The following is a 25,067-nucleotide window of genomic DNA, read 5'->3' on the forward strand; positions in this document are numbered from 1 at the left end:
CTCAGCCACCGCTGCCTTTCCAGGTTCACTCACTGCTCCTCCCCTCACCCTGTCAGCCTTCCTGGTGCTTGGCTGTGCTCAGCGTGGGTGCTTCTCCAGGACCTTTTAGACTTCCCTTATCACTGCCCACACCTCTGAAAACAGTCCCTTCACTAACCTCCTTTCAATCCCCCTGTTGTAATGTGCTGTCAGCTTCCCACTGAGACCCTGACTGAATATCAATGAAATTATCCTGAAACTGGGTTTTTACAAATCCATGGGACAGGGTATAAAGGGGGCCGTCATGGACACCTTTCTAGGAGCTTGCTCATGGGACCGCCCTAAGCCCTCTATCACTCTGTCCTACTGCTGGGACCCAGAGGCTAACAGCAGACAAGGTCTTCCCTGGCCCTGACTGACCGGGGCAGCCCAGGTGATAGTTGTCATATTTTGTTCAAAGGAAGAAGGGAGATCCAAATAATATCTTTTGGAGTCACTGAGCTGTGCCATCAGAAGCTTGACTTTAAAGGCCATATTAAAAAGAAAGCCATTTTCTTCTGCGGTTTCCACGTACAAATTATTGAAAAGCCAATCTGTTTGAGGTAGCTCCCTTCACTTACGCCCTGCATCTTAGAAGGCCGGGGTGGTGGGTGAAAAAAATATATGAGCCTTATGGGAATGAGGCTGGGGAGAGAGGCCAGAATTCCCTCCAGAAGGTGGAACTCAGGTTTCAATCACTTCCCCCAAAACCTCAAAGTGAAAACTACTCATAGCCCCAGGCTTTGCCTATTTTTTGCCCAAGCCCAGTAAATCAGCCCATTCACATACCACCCCGACCAGCCTCTGCTGAAACAGACTCAGCCCCTGAAGAAACCCAAGCTGAGAAAGCTCTCTGCAAACCCAGCCTAGAGCTTGCGAACCTTGGCCAACCTTTCCCAAGTCCTTGGCCCAGCATGCGGGTCTGTGCCTGGTTTAGGGTTTCATAGTGGCAGTTTCAAAGCCGTCTCATTATTACTGATGACCGGGGCTTGCTGAGCGCAATTGTGTTTTATAGCCCACTGAGCAGAGGGCCCCAGGAGCTGTGGAGGACTTGCTGCCTCTGAACTTGTACAAAGCACTGATTTCGAAGGTGGGTGGAGGCCACATGCTTAGCTGAAGCTGTTCTAAGTGAACATTGCAAAAGCAGACACCCAGCATCCATGCACCCATGCAGCAGCCTAAAGATGGGGCAGGCACATCCAGGTGTGGCACCCCCTCATCTGCAGCCTTCCCCACTGCCTGAAAAAACTCAAGGAACTTGTGTGTAACTGCCAGAGATTTGGGGCATGTTTTAGTCACTCGGGACATTATCCGATGCCCTTAGGATAACTCCCGTTTCAAATTGGATGTATTTTTCAACTTATTGCCTGGGCCATTTGGGTTGGACTGAAACCTGAGCTTCCATTATTTACCAAGCCCAATTTCCTTATTATCACCATTCATACCTCATTTTCTGGGGTTACAGAAGTTCTGAGAAAAATTAGAGTTGGAGGTTTGGGGAGCATAAGGAATAATATTTATCAAGGTGCCAGACAGATTTCATCCTTGGACACATTTAACCTTCATTGCAACATAAGAGGTAGCGGCTATAATTACTTTGATTCTATGGCTAAGAAGACTGCTCAGATTTCTATGCAAAGTCTTACAGGTAGAAAAGAGAGGCCAGGTTTGTGTGATCCAGAGTCAGGGTAAACCACATGCACGGCCCTACTGCGTAGGGTGCAGACAGGGAGATTTATCTGCAGCCCACGCTTAATTTTATACTCTACTTTTTATTTGCAAAATACGAGAAATGACAAAAGAGAAAATAAAATTTATAGACAGTCTCATCAGCTTTTAAGATACAAATAAATTAGGAAGTGGAAGTCATTCAGCTCCTGAAATCCCAAACCCTCATTAGTATAACAGTTGGGAGGCCTCTGGCAAATGGAAGAGAACACACAGAGCTTCTGTCGATACAGGCAATAGGACATTGACTATTTTACGTAATAGGAAGTCACGAAGCAGCATGGTTCCAGTGTTGGTTAACTCAGTAACTCACATCAATGAGAACACAGGTTTCTTTTATCTTTCCTCTCTGCTATTCTCCACGTATGGACTTGGTCCCCAGGTTAGCTCTCCTCATGGTTCCCAAATGGCCATAGTGATTCCAAGTGTCACATTCAAACAAGACAACTTCAGCAGAAGGCATGACTCCATTTTTTTAAGACAGGGAGACCTTTCCCAGAAGCCCAACAGTAGATCCCCATCGCCTTTCATTGGCCAAGACCAAGTCACACACCCGTTCCTAACCAATCACCAGGAAGGAAACAGGACTACTAGGACTGGTGTAGACTCATCAGGATTTACCCCAGAGCTGGGAATACTATCTCTTTCCCTGTGGCGTGGATACCTAAAGTTAGGGTTCTGTTAGGAAGTAAGAATGAGGCAGTGGACCCTGGGTAGGCAGTCAATAATAATTGCCAAACACACACACATTTACACATACAACCACAGGTTACACCTCTTAATAGTTTGTTCATTATTCCTCAAAATTTTCACCATGCAAAAAATGTGTGTGTCATTGCTTTCTTATTAAGAGTGCACGATTGTATTTTTCACTAAATGAGGTTTTTTTCGTGGTAGAACACATAGATTTTATTTATCTTTCCTCCATGGGAAAATAGCTCTAATTGAAGAGGCAACCCATTTTTACTAACCATTCCCCTATTAATGGATATTCATGTCATTTCTAGCTTCATGGTACTGTAAACAGAACTTTAATTAAACACCCTTGCATGTGCACTTTGACCATTGCATCTCATTATTTCTATAGGACAGCTGCCTCGGGTACTTTTTCAAAAAATTTTAATAATTTGTACCAATTTACACTTGCATTAGTACTGTTCTAGAGTACCTTTGCCAGCAATTACAATTATCATTTTAATTTTTATCAATACACCAGATTTTAAAAACTGATTTTTTATAAAAAAATATTTCTGGAGTAAGCTATATGGTTTTTCAATGTTTATTGGGCATTTGTATTTCAACTGTGAATTGCCTTTTAACTCCTTGCCCACTTTTTCCCATTGGACCATTTCTTCTGGACCCCAGGTCCACTGCGGGGCTCAGATCTGGTTCCATTGTTGCTGTACCACCATCACAGTTCGCTGTGGTTGGAGTTGCCCCAGGCAAGCTCCACTCCCAGTGAACACTGTAATTCCTTTTTCTCCAAAGGAAAGGCATTTTTACCTTGAGTAGAAGCCTTAGATTTAAACTATGGACCAACCAGAGCCAACTTTATTCTGCCAGCTTCATGGTTGTGAAGTATGAAATGTCCATGTTTCCTCCCATGATGTTCTTAGGATGCAACTTTTTGGATAGTCACAGCTTCTTTAACAGAGTCTAATACAGATCCTCCAGTTGGTAATAGTGAACCCCAGGATGGTGGTGATAGTGGACACCTCCACAAGGAAGCAACAGGGACCAGGGAGACCTCCCATCACTCCTCCCTATGTGAGACTGTCCCTTCCTTGAAAAGTCACACAGGTCTTTATCATGGCGGGGCAGCCAGCAGGTTTCCTCGTACCAGCCTTTGTGGTGCTTGATGCCTCCATGAGCATCAGATCTGAAGGTGAAACTGAGCTTGAAGATGGAGCTCACGCCTCCTGGCTTTACCCTATCCTACCTGCCTTTGCCCCTTTCCATCATGATTGAACCCTGAATGGTTTAGAGAAGGGACTCTATGTGACTTAGGGCAAATTAATTCTCTTTCCTCCGTTTCCTTATCTGAAAAATAGGGATAATAATAACAAAACCTACCTCACAGGTTTGTGAGTTATCAGACATAAAGCACTCAGGACAAAGCCTCATGTATGGCAAGCCCTCTGTAAGTGTTTGATGTTGTAATTTATTATTATTATTCATCAACACACCTTGTTGAGTACTCTCAAGTATAGGCACTGGGAAGATCAAGATGAATTAGTAACTATCCTTGCCCTTAAGCAGTGCACACTCTAAGAGGGAAGGCAGAGAAGTGAAGACATAAGTAGGGTGAAGTGCTGCAGGTGTTGTGAAAGCTCTCTGCAGAGCACCTAGGGGACAAGAGAGGGGTGGCGTTTTACATACCTCCCTTCACTGTTTTGCCCCCTGCTAGTCCCGAGTCAGCATTATACTAAACTGAAAATTCATTAGGAGCTGACTCTGAAGACGAGCTTCCTCCATAGCAGAGTTTGAGCTGACTTAAGCTGTCCCAGGTGAGCAAGGGGGATCAGAGTGAGGAACAACCTAGAACATTCTGAGGACGACAAGTTCAGTGTAGCTGATCCCTAGGGAGGGGCCCCAGAGAAGGCTGAATGGGGAGGTAGGAAGGATGGATAACAAAACTGGAAGTAGGAAAAGCAGTTAGAGAACTTTGTGGTGATCCAGGGGAGAGCTACTGAGGACCAGAACCGAAGGTGAGCCAGTGAAGAGGGCTAGGGGAGCTAGACAGGTACATCATTAAGGAGGTAACCCTGACAGTATGTCAGGTGTGAGCTGACCCAGACCTGCCTTCAGATCCCGGAGTCCCAGGAGACACGCAGATTAAACCCACTGGGACCCTCATCTATAGGGAAGAAAAGGTTTTGCTCAAGAAAAGCAACACTGTCTATCCTACTGGTAAGTTTGCAGGATGCTTTGTTCTTTTATCAGATGTTTTCTTCAAGGAAAAAGAAGTCATTTTATTTTGTGTGTGGAAACGGGATGAGCATTCACAGTCAGGACTTCCGAGATGTTCTCCGGCCCCAAGGCTGCCTCTCACAGTCAGACCCCACTCTCCCCCTACTGGAGGTGTGAACAAAAACTTATGGCTGCAGGCAAAGCAATGTAGCCCACGAAGTCAGATGTGACTCCATGATCTCAGAACTCATGCTTTTCTAAACTTCCCCTCTGTGTGAGAAGCATCTCAGGGTTTCAAAACAAACCCATGCTTCCCCAGCATTGCTTCTGGTGCACTGCAGGAGGCAAAGGAGACATGCCCGGTGGCCTGTTTGAGGACTCCTACCTGTGAGTCCTCCACCCCATCCAACAGCAGTGACATCAGGAAGCACAGAGCAGAAAGCCTGCACGGGGAGCTCACTTTGGCTCCACCGTGATCGGAAGCATCTTGTTCTAAGAGCCTGCAAACATCTCTTTCTGTTTCAAATGTCAAAATTCCCTTCCTCGAAAAATGAAAAACAAGTCCAAATGTATCTCAGTGTATCATCTATCTTTACAAATGAACAAAGAAGGGAGAGTATTGGATATTAGCAAGTGTATTTTTTCCATTTTCATTTGGTTATGAATTTTTAATTCATAAAGCATTTCACCATTGTTAACAATTTTAAATAAACCATTAAACTGTCCTGGCACTGCCATCATTGGAATATTTTTAAGGCAAATATATTATTGACAGCACTTTTATCATATGTTCCATCCATTCAATTGCCTTCCTAACTGAAATGTCTTTCAAGAAGCACATGTTGTCAAGGTTGCCTGTCTTCTGTCCTGTTCCTATATGTTTGATGGCAAAATACACTGGGATTTGTCAAAAGAAACAGTAATGAGGCTGTCCAACAGCCAGGCTTAGCCTGCTTTATGCAATACATATGCTCCTACAAAGTTGTGGCAACATTTTTGGTAAGTTGTTTCATATTCTGTGTCCTCTTAGGAAATAAAAAGCAGTACTAACCTCTTTTTTATGTATGAATTGAGATTCTGCATGCCAAGTTTCTTTAAATTGAAGTTTACCTGTACGAACCATTTTTTAAATTAGGTAAACATTTATTTATTAGTTTATTCAACATACATTTATTGAGTACCCACTGTGTACCAGACAAGGCTCTGAGAAGCTGGGAGCTACAGTAAATGAGCCAAAGTCCCTGCCTTCATGGTGACTGTAGTACAGTGGGACAGTCGGACTAAACAAGTAAATAATTGCATAATATACGTTCAGATAGCAAAAGAATGCTATAAAGAAAAATAATGCAGGCAAAAGGGATAGAAACTTGTCGAGGGAAGTATTTTAGATCGTGTACTCATTTTCTATTGTTGCCTAACAAATGACCACAAACTTAGTGGCTGACAAGGAGATACACAGGAATCAAGGCCTGAGTTACCTGGGTTCCCTGGTTAGGTCTCCCAAGGCTGTAATCACAGGGTCAGCCAGAGCTGGGGTCTCATCCAAGGCTTGAGGTTCTCTTCCAAACTCATGGGCTTGTTGGAAGAATTTATTTCCTTGCAGCTGGAGGACTCATGGAGGCTGTGCTGTCAAAGGCAGGAGGAGAATGTCTGTTACTGCTTCTTTCTCATCTAAGGGCTCACCAGATTGGGTCAGGCCCATTCAGGATAATCTTTCTTTTCACTGAGTCAAAGTCAAGTGAATAGTAACCTCATGACAGGGGTTATATCCCCTTGAATCATAGTTTCCACCTGCACGAGGACATTACACCAGTGGGTAGGGATGGGCCATCTTAGAATATTGCCTACCACAGCCAGGGTGGTCAGGGACGGCTTTTTTTATGGAGATGACATTTGAACAAAGATCTGAAAAAAGGCAGAGACTGAGCTACCTAAAACTTTGGCACAAAAGCATTACTGGCTTGTGCAAAGGCCCTGTGGCAGAAATTGGTGCATTCAAGAAATGCAAAGAGGCCAATGGAGTTGGAGGCTAGTGAATGTTGGGAGACAGCATGGAGTGAGATCAGAGAGGAAGGCAGGCCACAGAACCTTACAGGTCATGGTGATGTATATGGAAGGCTCTTGCTGGGGGGTGGCAGAATCTGGTTTGTATTTCAGAAGCCCTCTCTGACTTCTTTGTGAAGAAGGAATTGCAGGGGAAATCTAGAATGAAAGCAAAGAGACTATTAACAAGCCTGTTGCTAAAGTCCAGGCATAAAGTAAAGGTAGTTTGAACTATATGGTAGTTATTGACTTGGATAAAACAAATTCAAGGCAGATTTTGAAGGGTAGGGTCAATTAGACATACTTAAAATGTAACAATTCAGGAGTATAGGCCCTGGGAACAAACATCCTAAGTTCAAATCTTTCATCTACCACATGCTAGTCATATGAGCTTGAGCAAGTTATTAAACTTCTCTGAACCTTAATGTCCTCATCTGAAAATTAAGACTTAGTACCTATCTCACAGGGTTTTGTGAGCATTAAATGAGATAATAAAGGCAAAGCACTTAACACAGTAGTTGGGCACATAATAACCGATATTTATGTAAATGGCATTTATGTATACATAAATGGCTATTGTTATTATAGCTATTGATGACAGATTGAACATGTGATATTTTCTCATATCAAGAAATTAAGGACATTCTCAAGGGCTTTGGCTCGTGTAACTGGGAGCATAGTGGAATGAAGACAGATGAAGGATGCTTTGGTATCAGCTTTTCTAATAGTCTAAAGATCAGAATAGACAATGCATGCATGGGATGTTAGGAGAAAGGTGGGCTTTACAGATTAGGATCTGAAACTCAGCTTTGCCACAAACTCACTATAAGACCCTGACTAATAAACTAAACATCTATGAACGTGCTTCCTCATCTGAAAAAGTAATGGATTTGCAGGATAGAATGAGGTAAAGCCCATGGGAGCCCCGGGCACCCAGTAGGGCCTCAGAAAATGTGTGCATTAGGGTCTGAATGTTTATGCCTCCCAAAATTCATATGTTGAAATCCTAACCCCCAATGTGATGGTGTTAAGAGGTGGGGCCTTGGGGAGATACTTAAGTCATGAAGGTGGAGCCCTCATAAACGGGATTAGTGCCCTTACAAGGAGAGGCATAAGAGCTCTCTCACCCTCCCTCCACCATGTGAGAATCAAATGAGAAGTCCACAGTCTGCAACCCAAAAGAGGGCTCTCACCAGAACCCAATCATGCTGGCACCCTCATCTCAAACTTACAGACCCAGAACTTTGAGAAATAAAATTCAGTTGTTTATAAGCCATCCAGTCTACTGCACTTTATTATAGCAGTCCAAAGGGACTGAGGCAGTGAGGATCTCATGCCCCTAGAAAGCAGACGGATAGGAGAGAAGGAGTTTTTCAATTCTTGTTTTAGACTCTGATGTACAAGCTGTCGCCTGTGCACTCACTTAGCCAGGGGGTCATTCTGTAGTGCGCAGTGCTTTGGCACTCACTTAAAACAGCCTGTGAAAGTTTTGGGGGCTGTCACCAGAAAGCCACTAAATAGAAAAGATTTTGGCTTCCACTGTCCATTTGGCTATCTGGGATTCTAGCTATGGTCTGACAGAAAGCAGAAGTAATTGACTCTCTCACCCGGAATGATGTGGCGAAGTGTTCCGCCCCTCAATCACCTCAGGACTCTGTCAGCAATGCTGGGATCCTCCCAAATTCACACGCTCACACTCTGGGACACAGAAAAGAGCAATTGTGCCCAAAGAATCAAGAAGGAATGAATTTTCTCATTGCTAACCTAGTCCAGTTATTCCTAATTCTTAAGATAAAATGTTAATTTCTCTTTAATAGTTTTAGAATCAAGTAATTCTCACAGAACGTAAAAACTGGAAAGAACCTTGGATTTACTGTCTAGTTGGCCATTGTTTCTCCTTTAAGACCTCAGATTCAAGTTTGAGGGATCATGGTGGACGGGAAACAGGACTAGATTGCAGCTCCAGGAAGAGCAGCATCTGGAGGCTTGCGTCGTTAATTTTACCTCCAGGTTGAATACAAGAACAAAACAGCAATCCCAAGAGGACCCACAAACCCTCTGAAAGAAGCAGACTGCTCCTGCAGGACCTGGGAGATCCCCCAAACACTGTGAGTGCCCCAACTGCAGAAGCGGGAAAGGGAGAGCCTCCTCCCCCGAACACACACCCCACTGGAAAAGCTGAAGTTCTGTTTGCCGGAGAAACTTCCAACTTTACCTGGAGCTGAGCCAAGTTAGAGAGCCGAGTGAGATACAGGGGTAGAGGAAGCAGCAGAAAGGCCCTGGGAGGCCCGCTGGGTGCCCAAGCAGCCCATTCCTGCCTGGCACCAAAGGAATCCACTGGGAGGGTGGCCAGAGGAGGGGCGGGGGGCAGTGAAACTCCACAGGGAGAAGGAATTCTCTAGTCAAACTTTGTAACAACTTGTATGGGGCAAGAAGCCTCCTGGCCAGAACTCTAGGGGAAGAACTAAGCCCTTTCCTTTTTTTCTTTCCCAGCTGAAAGGCAGATTGCCTTGGGCAAGTTTTCAAGCCCCTCTCACCCTCCACCTGGAAACGGATTCAGGGCTGTTGGTGGGGCACGGTGGGAGTGAGACCAGCCCTTTGGTTTGTGTGGGAGCTGGGTGGGGCCTGGGACTGCTGGCTTACCCCCACTTCCCTGACAACCTGCATGACTCAGCAGAGGGAGCCGTAATCACAGGTACACAACTCCAGTGACCTGGGAGTCTCACCCCCATCCCCCATGGCAGCTGCAGCATGATTCGCCCAAGGAGAGTCTGAACTCACACAGACCTAGCCCTGTCCCCACTCGATGGTCCTCCCCTACCCACCCAGGTAGCAAAAGACAAAGAACACATAATCTTGGGAGTTCTAGGGCCCCGCCCACCACTGATCCCTCTCCACACTACTACAGCTGATGCTTTCTGGAAAGTGCCACCTCCTGGCAGGAGGCCAACCAGCACAAAAATAGATCCTTAAACTGCCAAAGCTAAGAACCCTCACGTAGTCAGTCCACTGCACCCTCCGCCACCTCCACCAGAACAGGTGCTGGCATCCATGGCTGAGAGACCCAGAGACAGTTCACATCACAGGACTCTGTGCACACAGCCCCCAGTACCAGCCCAGAACCAGGTAGACTCGCTGGGTGGCTAGACCCAGAAGAGAGACAACAATCACTGCAGTTCAGCTCACAGGAAGCCACATGCATAGGAAAAAGGGGAGAGTACTACATCAAGGAATGCCCCGTGGGACAAAAGAATCTGAACAACAGCCTTCAGCTCTAGACCCTCCCTCTGACAGAGCCTGCTCAAATGAGAAGGCACCAGAAAACCAACCCTGGTAATATGACAAAACAAGACTCTTCGGCATCCTCAAAAAATCACACTAGTTCACCAGCAAGGGATCCAAACCAATAAAAAATTCCTGATTTACCTGAAAAAGAACTCAGGAAATTAGTTATTAAGCTAATCAGGGAGGCACCAGAGAAAGGCGAAGCCCAATGCAAGGAAATCCAAAACATGATACAAGAAGTAAAGGGAGAAATATTCAATGAAGTAGATAGCTTAAAGAAAAAACAATAAGAAATTCAGGAAACTTTGGACACACTTTTAGATATGCAAAATGCTCTGGAAAGTCTCAGCAAAAGAACTGAACAAATAGAAGAAATTCAGAGCTCGAAGACAAGGTCTTTGAATTAACCCAATCCAACAAAGACAAAGAGAAAAGAATAAGAAAATATGGACAAGGCCTCCAAGAAGTCTGGGATTATGTTAAATGACCAAACCTAAGAATAATTGGTGTTCCTGAGGAAGAAGACAATTCTAAAAGCTTGGAAAACATATTTGGGGGAATAATCAAGGAAAACTTCTCCAGCCTAGCTAGAGACCTAGACATAAAAATACAAGAAGCACAAAGAACACCTGGGAAATTCATTCAAAAAGATCTTCACCTAGGCACATTGTCATCAGGTTATCCAAAGTTAAGACAAAAGAAAGAATCTTAAGAACTGTGAGACAGAAGCATCAGGTAACCTATAATGGAAAACCTATAGATTAACTGCATATTTCTCAGCAGAAACCCTACAGTCTAGAAAGGATTGGGGCCCTATCTTCAGCCTCCTCAAACAAAACAATTATCAGCGAAGAATTTTGTATCCAGCCAAACTAAGCATCATATATGAAGGAAAGATACAGTTGTTTCCCAACAAACAAATGCTGAGATAATTCGCCATTACCAAGCCACCACCATAAGATGGACTGCTAAAAGGAGCTCTAAATCTTGAAACGAATCCTGGCAACATGTCAAAACAGAACCCTTTTAAAGCATAAATCACACGAGACCTATAAAACAAAAATACAAGCTAAAAAGCAAAAGCAAAAAACCAAAAAAATACCAAAGTACACAAGCAACAAAGAGCACGATGAATGCAATGATACCTCACCTTTCAGTACAAACGTTGAATGTAAATGGCCTAAATGCTCCACTTAAAAGATACAAAAATGCAGAATGGATAAGAACTCACCAACCATCTGCCGTCTTCAGGAGACTCACCTAACACATAAGGATTCACATAAAGTAAAGGGGTAGAAAAAGGCATTTCATGCAAGTGGACACCAAAAGTGAGCAGGGGTAGCTATTCTCATACAAGACAAAACAAACTTTAAAGCAACAGCAATTAAAAGAGACAAAGAGAGGCAGTATATAATGGTAAAACGCCTTGTCCAACAGGAAAATATCACAATAATAAAAACATATATGCACCTAACACTGGAGCTCCCAATTTATTTATAAAACAATTACTGGCCGGGCGCGGTGGCTCAAGCCTGTAATCCCAGCACTTTGGGAGGCCGAGACGGGTGGATCACGAGGTCAGGAGATCGAGACCATCCTGGCTAATACGGTGAAACCCCGTCTCTACTAAAAAATACAAAAAACTAGCCGGGCGAGGTGGCAGGCGCCTGTAGTCCCAGCTACTCGGGAGGCTGAGGCAGGAGAATGGCGGGAACCCGGGAGGCGGAGCTTGCAGTGAGCTGAGATCCGGCCACTGCACTCCAGCCGGGGTGACAGAGCGAGACTCCGTCTCAAAAAAAAAAAAAAAAAAAAAACAATTACTAATAGACCCAAGAAATGAGATAGACAGCAACACAATAATAGTGGGGGACTTCAATACTCCACTGACAACACTAGACGGGTCATCAAGACAGAAAATCAACAAAGAAACAATGGCTTTAAACTGTACCTTGGAACAAATGGACTTAACAGATATATACAGAACATTTCATCCAACAACCACAGAAACACATTCTATTCAACAGCACATGGAACTGTCTCCAAGATAGACCATATGATAGGTCATAAAAGGAGCCTCAATAAATTTAAGAAAATTGAAATTCTATCAAGCACTCTTTCAGACCACAATGGAATAAAACTGGAAATCAACTCCAAAAGGAACCTTCAAAGCCATGCAAATGCATGGAAATTAAATAACCTGCTCATGAATGAGCATTGGATCAAAAACAAAATCAAGATGGAAATTTAAAAATTATTTGAACTGAATGACAATAATGATACAACCTATCAAAACCTCTGGGATACAGCAAAGGTGATGCTAAAAGGAAAGTTCATAGCCCTAAATGCCTGCATCAAAAGGTCTGAAAGAACCCAAATAGACAATCTAAGGTTACACCTTAAGGAACTAGAGAAACAAGAACAAACCAAACCCAAACCCAGAAGAAGAAAGGAAATAACCAAGATCAGAGCAGAACTAAATACAATTGAAACAAACAAAAAATACAAAAGATAAATGAAACAAAAAGCTGGTTCTTTGAAAAGACAAATAAAATTGACAGACCATTAGCAAGATCAATCAAGAAAAGAAGAGAGAAAATCCAAATAACCTCACTAAGAAACAAAATAGGAGATATTATAACTGACACCACTGAAATAGAAAAGATCGTTCAAAGCTACTATGAACACCATTACATACATAAACTAGAAAACCTAGAAGAGATGAATAAATTCCTAGAAAAATACAACCCTCTTAGCTTAAATCAGGAAGAATTAGATACCCTGAACAAACCAATAACAGGCAAGATTGAAATGGTAATTTAAAAATTACCAACAAAAAAAATACAGGACCAGACAGATTCACAGCAGAATTCTACCAGACTTTCAAAGAAGAATTGGTACCCATCCTTTTGACCCTGTTCCACAAGATAAAGAAGGAACCCTCCCTAACTCATTCTATGAAGCCAACATCACCCTAATGCCAAAACCAGGAAAGGACACAACCAAAAAAGAAAACTACAGGTGGATATCCTTGATGAACATAAATGTGAAAATTCTTAATAAAATATTAGCTAATCGAATCTAACAACATATAAAAAAGATATTCCACCATGATCAAGTGGGTTTCATACCAGGGATGCAAGGATGGTTTAACATAGGCAAGTCGATAAATGTGATACACCACATAAACAGAATTAAAAACAAAAATCACATGATCACCCCAATAGATGCAGAAAAAGCATCAACAAAATCCAGCATCACTTTATGATTAAAACTCTTGGCAAAATTGGCATACACAGGACATACCTCAATGTAATAAAAGTCATCTGTGACAAACCCACAGCCAACATAATACTGAATGGGGAAAAGTTGAAAGCATTCCCTCTGAGAACTGGAACAAGGCGAAGATGCCCGCTCTCACCTCTCCTCTTCAACATAATACTGGAGGTCCTAGCCAGAGCAATCAGGCAAGAAAAAGAAATAAAGGGCATCCAAACTGGTAAAGAGGAAGTCAGATTGTCACTGTTTGCTGACGATATGATCATTTATCTTGAAAACCCTAAGGACTCTTCTAGAAAGCTCCTAGAACTGATAAAAGTATTCAGTTCTTTTATCAGTTAAAAGTTTCCGGATATGAGATTAATGTACACAAATCAGTAGCTCTTCTATACACCAACAGCGACCAAGTGGAGAATCAAAAAACTCAATCCCTTTTACAATACCTACCAAAAAAAAAAAAAAAAAAAAAACTTAGGAATATACCTAACAAAGGAGTTGAAAGACCTCTACAAGGAAAACTACAGAACACTGCTGAAAGAAATCATAGATGACACAAACAAAAGGAAACACATCCCATGCTCATGGATGGGTAGAATCAATATTGTGAAAATGACCATACCGCCAAAAGCAATCTACAAATTCAATGCAATCCCCATTAAGATACCACCATCATTCTCCATAGAATTAGAGAAAAACAATTCTAAAATTCATATGAAGCCAAAAAAGAGTCCACATAGACAAAGCAAGACTAAGCCAAAAGAACAAATCTGGAGGCATCACGTTACCTGATTTCAAACTATACTATAAGGTCACTGCCACCAAAACAGTGTGGTACTGGTATAAAAATAGACACATAGACCAATGGAACAGAATGGAAAACCCATAAATAAACCCAAGTACTTACAGCCAACTGATCTTCAACAAAGCAAACAAAAACAAAGTGGAGAAAGGACACCCCTTTCAACAAATGGTGCTGGGCTAATTGGCTAGCCACATGTAGGAGAATGAAACTGGATCCTCATCTCTCACCTTATACAAAAATCAACTCAAGATCGGTTAAAGACCTAAACCTAAGACCTGAAACTATAAAAATTCTAGAAGACAACATCGGAAAAATCTTTCTAGACATTGGCTTAGGCAAGGATTTCATAACCAAGAACCCAAAAGCAAATGCAATAAAAACAAATATAAATAGCTGGGACCTGATTAAACTAAAGAGCTTTTGCACCACAAAAGGAACAGTCAGCAGAGTACATAGACAACCCACAAAGTGGGAGAAAATCTTCGCAATCTATACATCTGACAAAGGACTAATATCCAGAATCTACAATGAACTCAAACAAATCAATAAGGAAAAAACAATCCCATCAAAAAGTGGGCTAAGGACATGAATAGACAATTCTCAAAAGAAGATATACAAATGGCCAAGGAACATATGAAAAATGCTCAACATCAAAAATAATCAGGGAAATGCAAATCAAAATCACAATGTGATACCACCTTACTCCTGCAAGAATAACCATAATCAAAAACTCAAAAAACAGTAGATGTTGGCATGGATGCAGCAAACAGGGAACAATACTTCTACATTGCTACTGGAAATGTAAACTAGTACAGCCACTATGGAAAACAGTGTGGAGATGCCTTAAAGAACTAAAAGTAGAACTACCATTTGATCAAGCAATCCCACTACTGGGTATCTACCCAGGGGAAGAGAAATCATCATTTGAAAAAGACACTTGCAGACACATATTTATAGCAGCACAATTCACAATTGCAAAATTGTGGAACCAATGTAAATGCCCATCAATCAAAGAGTGGATAAAGAAACTGGGGTATATATATATATACCACTGCATTTCCAGTGACCTGGACAAGATTGAAGATTATTATTCTAAGTGAAGTAACTCAGGAGTGGAAAACCAAACATTGCATGTTCTCACTGATATATGGGAGCTAAGCTATGAGGACACAAAGGCATCAGAATGATACAGTGGACTTTGGGGACTTGGGGGGAAGAATGACAGGGAGGCAAGAGATAAGAGACTACAAATATGGTGCAGTGTATAATGCTTGGGTGATGGGTGCACCAAAATCTCACAAATCACCACTAAAGAACTTACTCATGTAACCAAATACCACCTGTACCCCAATAGCTTATGGAAAAATGAAATTAAAATAAATTAATTTTTTAAAAAATCCTCAGATTCCTAAGATCAGCTCTCCATGGAAACGTACCCTAACCCCCTAGACTAGTTCAGGACTTCTTGTATAATCTCAGGGCTCCCTGTAATGTGTCTTCATGGTCCTCACAGTTCATAATTATTGCTTAAAGTCTATGTCCCCTCCTAATCTATAAGCTTTGTGTAGACAGAGACAATATCAGTTTTGCTCACCACCATATCACTAGTGCCTTACTGTCTTGGTCCATTTGTGCTGCTGTAACAAAATATCTTAGACTGGGTAATTTACAAACAACAGAAATGTGTTGCTCACAGTTCTAGAAGTTGGGAGGTCCAAGATCAAAGTGGCAGCAGATTCAGTGTCTGATAAGGGCCTGTTTCTCATAAATGGCAGCTTCTATGTGTCTACACGTGACTGAAGGAATAGGCAATACCAACTGTTTCGCAGGTCCTGGGCAAGGCAGTGGGAATATGATGGTTTGCAAGATATGATCCTTGTCATTTAGGGTTTTACAAGCAATGTGATTGTTAGCACTTGCACCAATGGTGAACTGAGGTGGGATACTGGTGGAAGGGAATGTGCTGGTATTTTCATATCGCAGACATTTAAGAGGTTTTGAGGAAATATAAGGATTACAGAATTGGATGGCTGTTGCTGGAAGTTATTGACACCTTGCTTCCCAGCAAGAGTCCCATTAAACTTGAAGCTACAAGAACCTCCTAGTCACTTCAGGCTTCTGGAGACAAGAGGCCTTCAGGCAAGAAGGGAAGTAACCTATCTTAACAGGGGTAAATGGCCCTAATCAGGCCCATATGAGGCAGGGCTGCTGTCACATAATATCTTTTAACTTGGGTTTTGTAAGTGAAGTCTGATAGGACCATGCAGCACACATGTGAGCAGAGGAGACAGGCACAGTACGAGTATCTGCTGTCCCTTGCCATCCCCTTCACATAGAGCATTTGCCCCGTGGCAGAGAATGTCAGAAACCCATGGACAAGACTCAAAGTGAGTACAAGGTAAGTGTGTTATGTCTACAAATAAAGTGAATAGGCTGGGGGTGGTGGGAAAGGGGCTGTGCTGAGACCCCTGAGAGACTTCGTCCTCATTTGAACTAGAATTTGCTTCAAACACAGAAAGAGGGCAATGGCATTCTAGGAAATATAAACATCCTTTCTTGCTGTTATGACTTCCCTTTATTAGCCAGCCACTTACACTGAAAATAAGGGAACAGAAGAGATAGGACAGCCCACAGCTCCTTTTCCTTAATCAGCAGTTAGCTGAAGGTAGAGTGTTGGTAGAATGCATGCGTATCAAGAACCGAAATAAAACAGTTGGGTTAGTTTTGTGGAGTGTTTCCGCCATTCTAGCAACAATGAGATACGTGTGCAAGCTACGAAATACAAATTGTGTAATTTTGATGACTCCACATCAGTTAAATGCTGTAATAAAAGTGGCCTTTTGCAATATAAAGCTGAATGTAAATGTATGCTAATAATTCAAGATTTTTCATTTTTTCATGTAAATGGCATTAAAAAGCAAATTTTAAAACCCATGGTAAGACTAGAGAGAGACTACGGAGGAAAGGAAAAAGCTTTCTATTTCTATAGCATTAATGGCATTTTTTTCTGCTTTCTAAAAAAGGGACCTGCATTTTTGTTTTGCACTGGGCCCCGCAAATGTAGGTAGACTTGGAAAGGAAGTTGTAGAGCTGGTGCTATTAGGTGCTATATCATATTGCATCCACAAGGTAAGTCCCATTCTCATAACCACTGATGTACAATGGTAAGAAGGGCTGTGTGGACCACCATTATACTATATCCTGTCTGCCACATAGTCCTCTGGCCATGGCCTTGAACTTCAATTTCAAGCCTCGGTTTCTTCAGCGGCAGTGTGGGGGCAGTGCAGGCGTCTATGAGAATTAAGTGGTGTAGAGTATGTGAACATGTTGAGCAACTGTTATCAATACTCATGTAAAGACTTGTGATTTTTATTGCATATATGCTCCCAACAAAGGGCAAGACTGTCATTGCAGGCCAGGTGGAACCAAACTTACGGGAGGAGTCAAGGGACAGGGCTGGTGATTTGTTGATGAGTAGAGATTAGCTGTTTTCCAGCATTTCTAAGATTAGCAAGTTTTCTAACTTGAAGCACCTCATGGAGATGACATACTTTCCACTGAGTTTTGTGAAGGAAAAGTGGCTTTTTGTCACATCCAAAGAATGAGGATGAAAGCACTCCCTGAAAGATTTGGGAAGAGTGACAATGTCAGCAGTGTTTGAACAACAGTGACTCCCTCTTGAATAGGGGCTGGGTAAAATTAGTCTGAGACCAACTTGGCTGCATTACCAGGAGGTTAGGCATTCTTAGTCACAGGATGAGATAGGAGGTTGGCACAAGGTACATGTCACAAAGACCTTACTTATAAAACAGGTTATGGTAAAGAAGCCAGCCAAAACCCACCAAAATCATGATGGCCATGAAAGTGACCCCTGGTCCTCCTCACTACTCATTATACACTAACTATAACACATTAGCGGGCTAAAAGACACCCCCACAAGCGCCATGGCAGTTTACAAATGCCATGGCAATGTCAGGAAGTTACCCTATATGGTCTAAAAAGGGGAAGGACCCTCAGCTCTGGGAATTGCCCACCCCTTTCCCAGAAAACTCATGAATAATCCACTCTGTGTTTCGCATATAATCAAGAAATAACCATAAAAATGGCCAACCAGCAGCCCTCAGGGCTGCTCTGCCTATACAGTGGCCATTTCTTCTATTCCTTTACTTTCCTAATAAACTTGCTTTCACTTTACTCTATGGATTTGCCTTGAATTCTTTCTTGTGCAAGATCCAAGAACCCTCTCTTGAGGTCTGGATCGGGACCCCTTTCCGGTAACAACAAGACACCAGAAACTCAATATCATACTAAGCATCACTGAGTCAAAATCCTCTGCCCCGAAACTCAAGTGAATCCACGATGAACCCCTGGCCAAACTCAGCAGTTGAAAAGTTCATGTGAACTTTGGGGTTTTGTGCAAAACGAGTAATCAGGCCAGGTTTCAGGTTCCATAACAAAAGTTCTTCCCAGACTGGTGACCGCAAACCAGTCTGACATTTGTAAGTGCATTTCCATGGAAAAAGAAGGCGCTGCTTAATTGCGTTAGGAGAATAGTACCCCATTCCGTGGGAGAACACTGACATGCTTTGACAAGCGTAAGGAAAACATACTCCTCTCTGTGCTGTGTCCATTTTCTTTGGGGTCGTGGCCGTTATCGTGGAGATGGCATGCAAAGAAGAACTAGAGTTTATTCCCCGAATGAAAACCAAACTGGCAGTTCTTCCTTAGTAATGACCACAGCAAACACCCAGCATACTGCTCCCAAACCATCCTACTTTCTTCCAGCCACAAGGATTGTAATTCTGTTCTCCACAATGCCCTCCTGGCTTAAGAGCTCCTCCAAATGAAAAGGGTGCTAAATGAGGAGACAGTCTCCGGTTGCAGAGAAAGAGCAAATAGGTAGATTTAACACATATTGCTGATTCCGTGTTGTTTGTCAGCCAGAAAAATAGAGAAAGGATGTGGAATGAAATCCTTCAAAGACAGTCTTTCAAAGAACATACGACTCTGGGGAAAGTGTTTTAGGAAGGAAGTCGAAAATTATAGATGCTTCCAACAGGAAAATTGTATAAATGGACATTTCCTAGAAGGGGAGTGTTTAACGGTGCTTCATGAAAGCTAAGAACCATATTTCTGTAACAAGGATAATATTTTGCAAATATTACACTTCTAACTTTTCAGTTTCCTCTTAAATCACCTTCCCCTGCCGTCTTCCACCTCCAAGGCTGAGGCACGAGGCTTATGGCCCCAGGGATACTGCCTAGAACAAAGAGGCCATTGATCAGTTTGAATCTCAAAGCTGACTTTCTTGACCTCTTAAGCAAGAAAATAGTCTTCAAAGCCAGGCATTGTTGAGAAGGAAAGGGATTTTCTAAATTCCTTTAGCTCCCATTAGTGTATCAAGAGCCATACCTGGTGGAATAGATCATAGAGATTTACTGTATGCCATCAGGATAGGCTGTGGAGGAGTGGAAAGCTGGCTGCTTTCAGCCTGAGGGATTGGATGATGAAGGCAGAGGACAGGGCAGTCAAGGGAAGCCAGTTAGGTCCCCAATTCTTCTTTCCAGTCCTGTGTCCTAGAAACAGGGGGCATGTTAGATAGACAGAGGGGAAGGCTGCAAATGTCAGGAGAGTGGTGAAGCACTTCTTGTCACTCATATCTGGGGATTCTAGTGGAAAGCTACAAGCCTTAAGGAGAAGTTCTGTGAGTGGTCACTGCCAGAATGGTGCAAGGCAATGGGGCAACAATGGAGGCAGAAAGTAATCAGCAAATGAGCCCAGAACAATGCTCCTAGGTCCCTACTGCCCTAGGGATGGCACACTGGTGAACTAGAGTATAGAGACGTGAAGGTGCTAAAAAGACTGGTGGGATAGATGAAAACCATGGTCAAAATGAAGAGGCCAGAAGCAGCCCTGAGATCAGAAAACACGGTCAGAAGTGGGTGCCAGCATGTTATCCCAGAATTCCAGGTAGACAGTGATTACCAGTACAGGAAGCAGGCTCCACCGGCCACTTTGCAGCAAAGACCAGCAAGAATCTGAAGGATCTCACATGATCCCCTTTCTCCTCTCCACCAAATAACAGGTGAGCCTCCTTAACCACCCTGAAATCACCTTGGGATGGAGAATGAGCTTTACCTAAAGAGGAGGAGATTTCTAAAAGGGAACATTTAAACCAGCCTTGGGAAAGGATTGAACATCTGATAAATAAACTATTTAAATTAAAATAAGAACATTTAACTTGGAGGAGACTGCTACAGTGTTAATTGGCAAATAGGGGAGTATCTAAAGATTAGCTCAGCTTTAGGAAACACAGAAACTATACAATATTGCACGTCTGAGTGAGTGTGAGTGAATTTGCAACTCTGCTACATCTTTATTCCTCACTGCTCCTTACCATTCTATTGCATGTGCACGTGTCAACTTTCTTTAAGTCAAAGCAAATTTGGTGTTTGAAAGTGTCCTCCGGGAAGCCTAGGGGCACAAGAAACTTGCTTTAAAGTCCCAAAAAGGCAAGAGCAATTTGAAGTTTGCAAGATATCCTCTTGAGAAGTCCTCGATGCTCACATCACTAGAATTAAAATCAAAGCTGCAGGAAGACTTGCTGAACCCCAGTGTGTTCCATGTGAAACTGGAGGTCAGCATTCTTCTGGGGGGAAAATAGTGTTGCCAACTGTTGGGAGGAAATGGAAGACGTGGACCGAAAATCACAAGAGCTTATCTCCTTTATAGTCTCCACTGAACCTACGATGTGGTGAAGCAAACTAGGCAAACTCAAGTTTGCACAAGAAGAAAGAATAAAATTAGTGGGGAGAGGTAACTAGCAACAGTTGGTGAACAGGGCTCCATCTAAATCCACATCTATCTATTCTACCGCCTTCACCCCCTAGATGTGCAGGGCACTGCTTAGTAGACACATACATATGTGACCCAGGCATAGCCCAAGAACCCTTTCAAGGACATCAGAAAGCTACACTTCAAGAGCAAAGCTGCAGGCTGGGCAACAGAGTGAGACTGTGTCTAAAAAAAAAAAAAAAAAAAAAAAAAAGGAGAAAAGCTGAATATGGGGGACAGAGTCAGAAAAACAGTCATATGACTTAAGTCAGCTCAGGGTGCTAAACTGCTGTTGAAAGCCTACTCTATTGTCACCGACTGTTTTTATGGAGCTACCCATACTCAGAAGCTGCTCTACTCTGGCTTTGCCAACCCTCATTGATTTTCAGCAGTTTCTGAAAATCATGCCCAGCGCAGGAGGAGCTCAACTTCTTACAAAAAAACACGGAGCATCGGAAAAGTTCATACTCAAGGTGACTGGCTGACTTGAGCATTGAGGATTAAAGTATGACCCGGTCTGCTTTATCGCTGAACACTAGGTGTTCCACAGCACAGAAACATTCAGAATAACGGTTCTCTTGCTTTTCAGCAGTGTGCCACCACCTTTCAGGCTTAGTGTAAAATTGATTCCTGGTAAAACAGGGATACATTCTCTTCAGGTGATGTCTGTCAGGGAGAGGTAAGCTGAGCCAGCCCTGCAATTTGCAATCCCAAAAATTGCTCTTGCCTTTTTGGGACTTTAAAGCAAGTTTCTTGTGAGGGTGGAGTGGGGTCTCCTGCATGTGAGGATGTGTAAGAGGTGAGGCTGAAGAGAAGCTGGTGTCCGGGGCACGGGGTGTTCACTGGGACATGAGCTACCCCTCCTCAGGAAAGTAGAACAGTGTGTGACCCAGGCAGTCAACAAGTCTATTCCAAGGCAATTCAGCACTGTAGGGCAGGCAAGTGAATAGTCAAATGTCTGTGGATATAACTTAACTCCATCACATGTGCCACCAAAAATTCAGGTTCAAAGAGCACAGACAACAAAAGAGAGAGAACCAGAGGTTCAGTAAAATACATTCCTGAGGAAGAAAGTCATGCATCAAGAAAGCCGTGCCACATATACATTATTGGCGTAGGCTGACATACATTAATTCAACTCCTACCTTTGTGCTGGAAGGCATATCAAAAGTCATCTAGTTCCATCCATTCATGCTTCCATACACTGATCTTGTATACACGGACTATGCCAAAATAAGATGTAATCCCTGGCTTCAATGCACTCTCACTTAAGATGATATTGTATATTCTATGTCACAGAATTATAGATTCTCTCATTGGAAAGGGCTAAAATATTCACCACATCCAATTCCCCACATCTGATAAAATAACTCCAACCAAAACATTCTCATCAAGTGGTCCTTCAACACTTGTAACTTAAGCACATCCAGTGACCAGAAACCTACTACCTCCTAAGGCAGCCCACCCTACCTTTGAAATTGTGGCTATAAATTACTAAATTACTCTTGGAAATTTCTCATGCTTTGTTTTTGGTTAATTATCTGTCATTAGCCAACCCTGGACATTAGTTTTCTATGTTTAAACTCTTCTCTGCAAGATATTACATGTGCATATGTAAATGCACACACTTAAACACAGAATCAGCTACTGTAGTACTTCCCAAATAGGATTAATCAGAAATAGATTGCACTTTTGTGTGTTCACACACACAAGCACACACATGCACATATATTGTCACTCCAGTGCTTAAATTGTCAGCAAGAATGGTTTATTTATTCAACCATTCACTGCTCTTTTTTTTGGAAATTATTAACAGACCTGAAAAAGATTAAAAAAAAAAAAAAAAAAAGCTCACCAATTTGCCTTGAGGCAGAAAAAAATAAGTGCAATTTATCATTTTGCCAAAGTAAGTAAACCTTGATGAGGTGATCACCCATCAATTTCATAAATAAGTCAATAATGGGGATGTCAGCATCGGAACCACCCATTCATTGTCTGGATATCACACAGGTAAACACAGCCAGTTTACAGACTCTCGCCTCAGCGTATATCCAAATCATTTTTACAAGTTAGACTGCAGAAATAATGATTACAAGTCTCATTGTCATTTTTTAAATATTAAATACTTTTTTTTCCTACTGTATTTCCTTGTTGCACACACTCTAAGACATATCATGTTAATACCACCTTTTGGTGGGCACTGATACATCTAATGCACATGTCAACTATAAGATGTCTCAATTTCAGAAATGGTGAGGAGTGGGTGGGGAGCATCCATTAGAGTTACAGAAATGCCTTGTTTTTTGTTTTTGTTTTGAAATGAAGTCTTACTCTGTGGCCCAGACTGGAGTGCAATGGCGCGATATTGGCTCACTGCAACCTCCACCTCCAGGTTCAAGTGATTCTCCTGCCTCAGCCTCCTGAGTAGCTGGGATTACAGGTGGCTGTCACCATGACTGGCTAATTTTTGTATTTTTGGTAGACACGGGGTTTCACCATGTTGGCCAGGTTTGTCTCAAACTCCTGACCTCAGGTGATCCATCTGTATCGGCCTTCTGAAGTGCTGGGATTACGGGTTTGAGCCACCACACCCAGCCCAGAAATGCATTGTTTACTTGCCTGAGCATCACAGAAATAATATGTAAGGGGTCTGTTCAACTGAACCACTGCAAAGAGGGATGTGCTTGGGTTTGTTAGGTGTGTCTGTGTCCTGTAACTTAACCCATCCCCTCCAGTTATGGTCTGGGTTCCCCCCTGTTTTCAGGAAGGCTGTACGTTCACTTCTGTTAGCATCTTCTCCTGGACACATTCACTTCTTCAGCTTTGATGTTTGGCAGTGGTGCTGAGTTTTTTTCTAGCCAACTGAAAAAACCAGGGCCTGCTCTAATCTGAAGGCATCTAGTTTTTTGTTTTGTTTTGTTTTGTTTTGTTTTTTAAGCTCCAAGGCTGGTACATCCCAAAACCAGTTGCATCATGAGAAAGCCAGTCTATGAATTATGGACATAAATAGTATTGGGGAAGATTGACCTTCACACAGACAGATAAATAAGTGATAACTGTGAGACAAACAAGAGCATGTAGATAAATAAGTGATAATCTCAAGAAAACTTTTCTTCTCTCTAAATTAGCAACCCCCAAACTTGGGAGTTCTTCCTTTCATTTACCAGAGAGCTGTGCGTAATTCCTCCGTAGATCATCGTGTACCCCAGCTGCTGGTCCCTAATGAAACCGAGGCCACCATGTCACATTCCCCAAGCTTCTTTTGTGCACATTGGCACAGTTTGTGAAGAGTGATGAGCACACTTTTTCTCTTTATGGAAAAGCGTCGTGGGCTGAGCCTGGGGATGGGGAGAGGCACTGGGGATTGGGAAGAGGTCCCTTTTCCCCCGGAATAAGCTTTGCAAGACGTCAGCTTAAATGCTGGGAAGAAATTAAGGGCAGGTCAGAAGCTCTTCGGGTCACTGTTTGCCCATTCACTGGCAGTCCCTTCCTCAGCTTTGTTCAGCTAATTAATCCCCCCACTTACATTCACCACATGCAAATTATCACAGAAGGGCGCTTTTTTTTCCCCTGCTATTTTTTTCCAAACATTCACTTGAATTATACTCTTCTGACATCAGCTTCCAGCCCCACTGAGGGGTTTCCAACAGCCTAATAACAAACAGATTAGAGGCCAGAGGAGCGTGTACTCCTCGAGTCCCCCTCTGGCTCCAGCTGCGAGCTGCAAGACTGCGCCACGATTACCGGCAAAGGCAGCCCAGGCCGCGGCTCCAACTCTGATGTTCAAATGGAAACTCGGTGTGAAGGCCTCTGGGGGATTCGAGAACACTAACTTTGTTGCCCATCAGAAATGGATAATATTCCCTGTTCTGTTCCTGCTGGGATCAGTTCCAAGTTGGAAAGCGGCCTCTTCTCCTAATTCAAGCTGGGGCCAGAGTGGAGCAAGCCTTCTCAGATATTATAAGCCAGTGTGAGCTCAAAAAGGAATTCACCGCTCAAGGCCAAATAGCTTCAAAGCTAATAATCCTCCAGAGTCGGCGTGAGAGTGCTACAACTGTCAATGTCAACTCACACCATGCGCGGTGAGAGCGCAACTTCAATAATGACATCATGGAGGAGAGGGCAGAGGGCAGCCGCTGCACAGCGAAGTGCCCGGGCCCTTCAGATCTTT

Source organism: Macaca nemestrina, chromosome 14, assembly GCF_043159975.1.
Source record: "Macaca nemestrina isolate mMacNem1 chromosome 14, mMacNem.hap1, whole genome shotgun sequence".
Taxonomy (NCBI): Eukaryota; Metazoa; Chordata; class Mammalia; order Primates; family Cercopithecidae; genus Macaca; species Macaca nemestrina.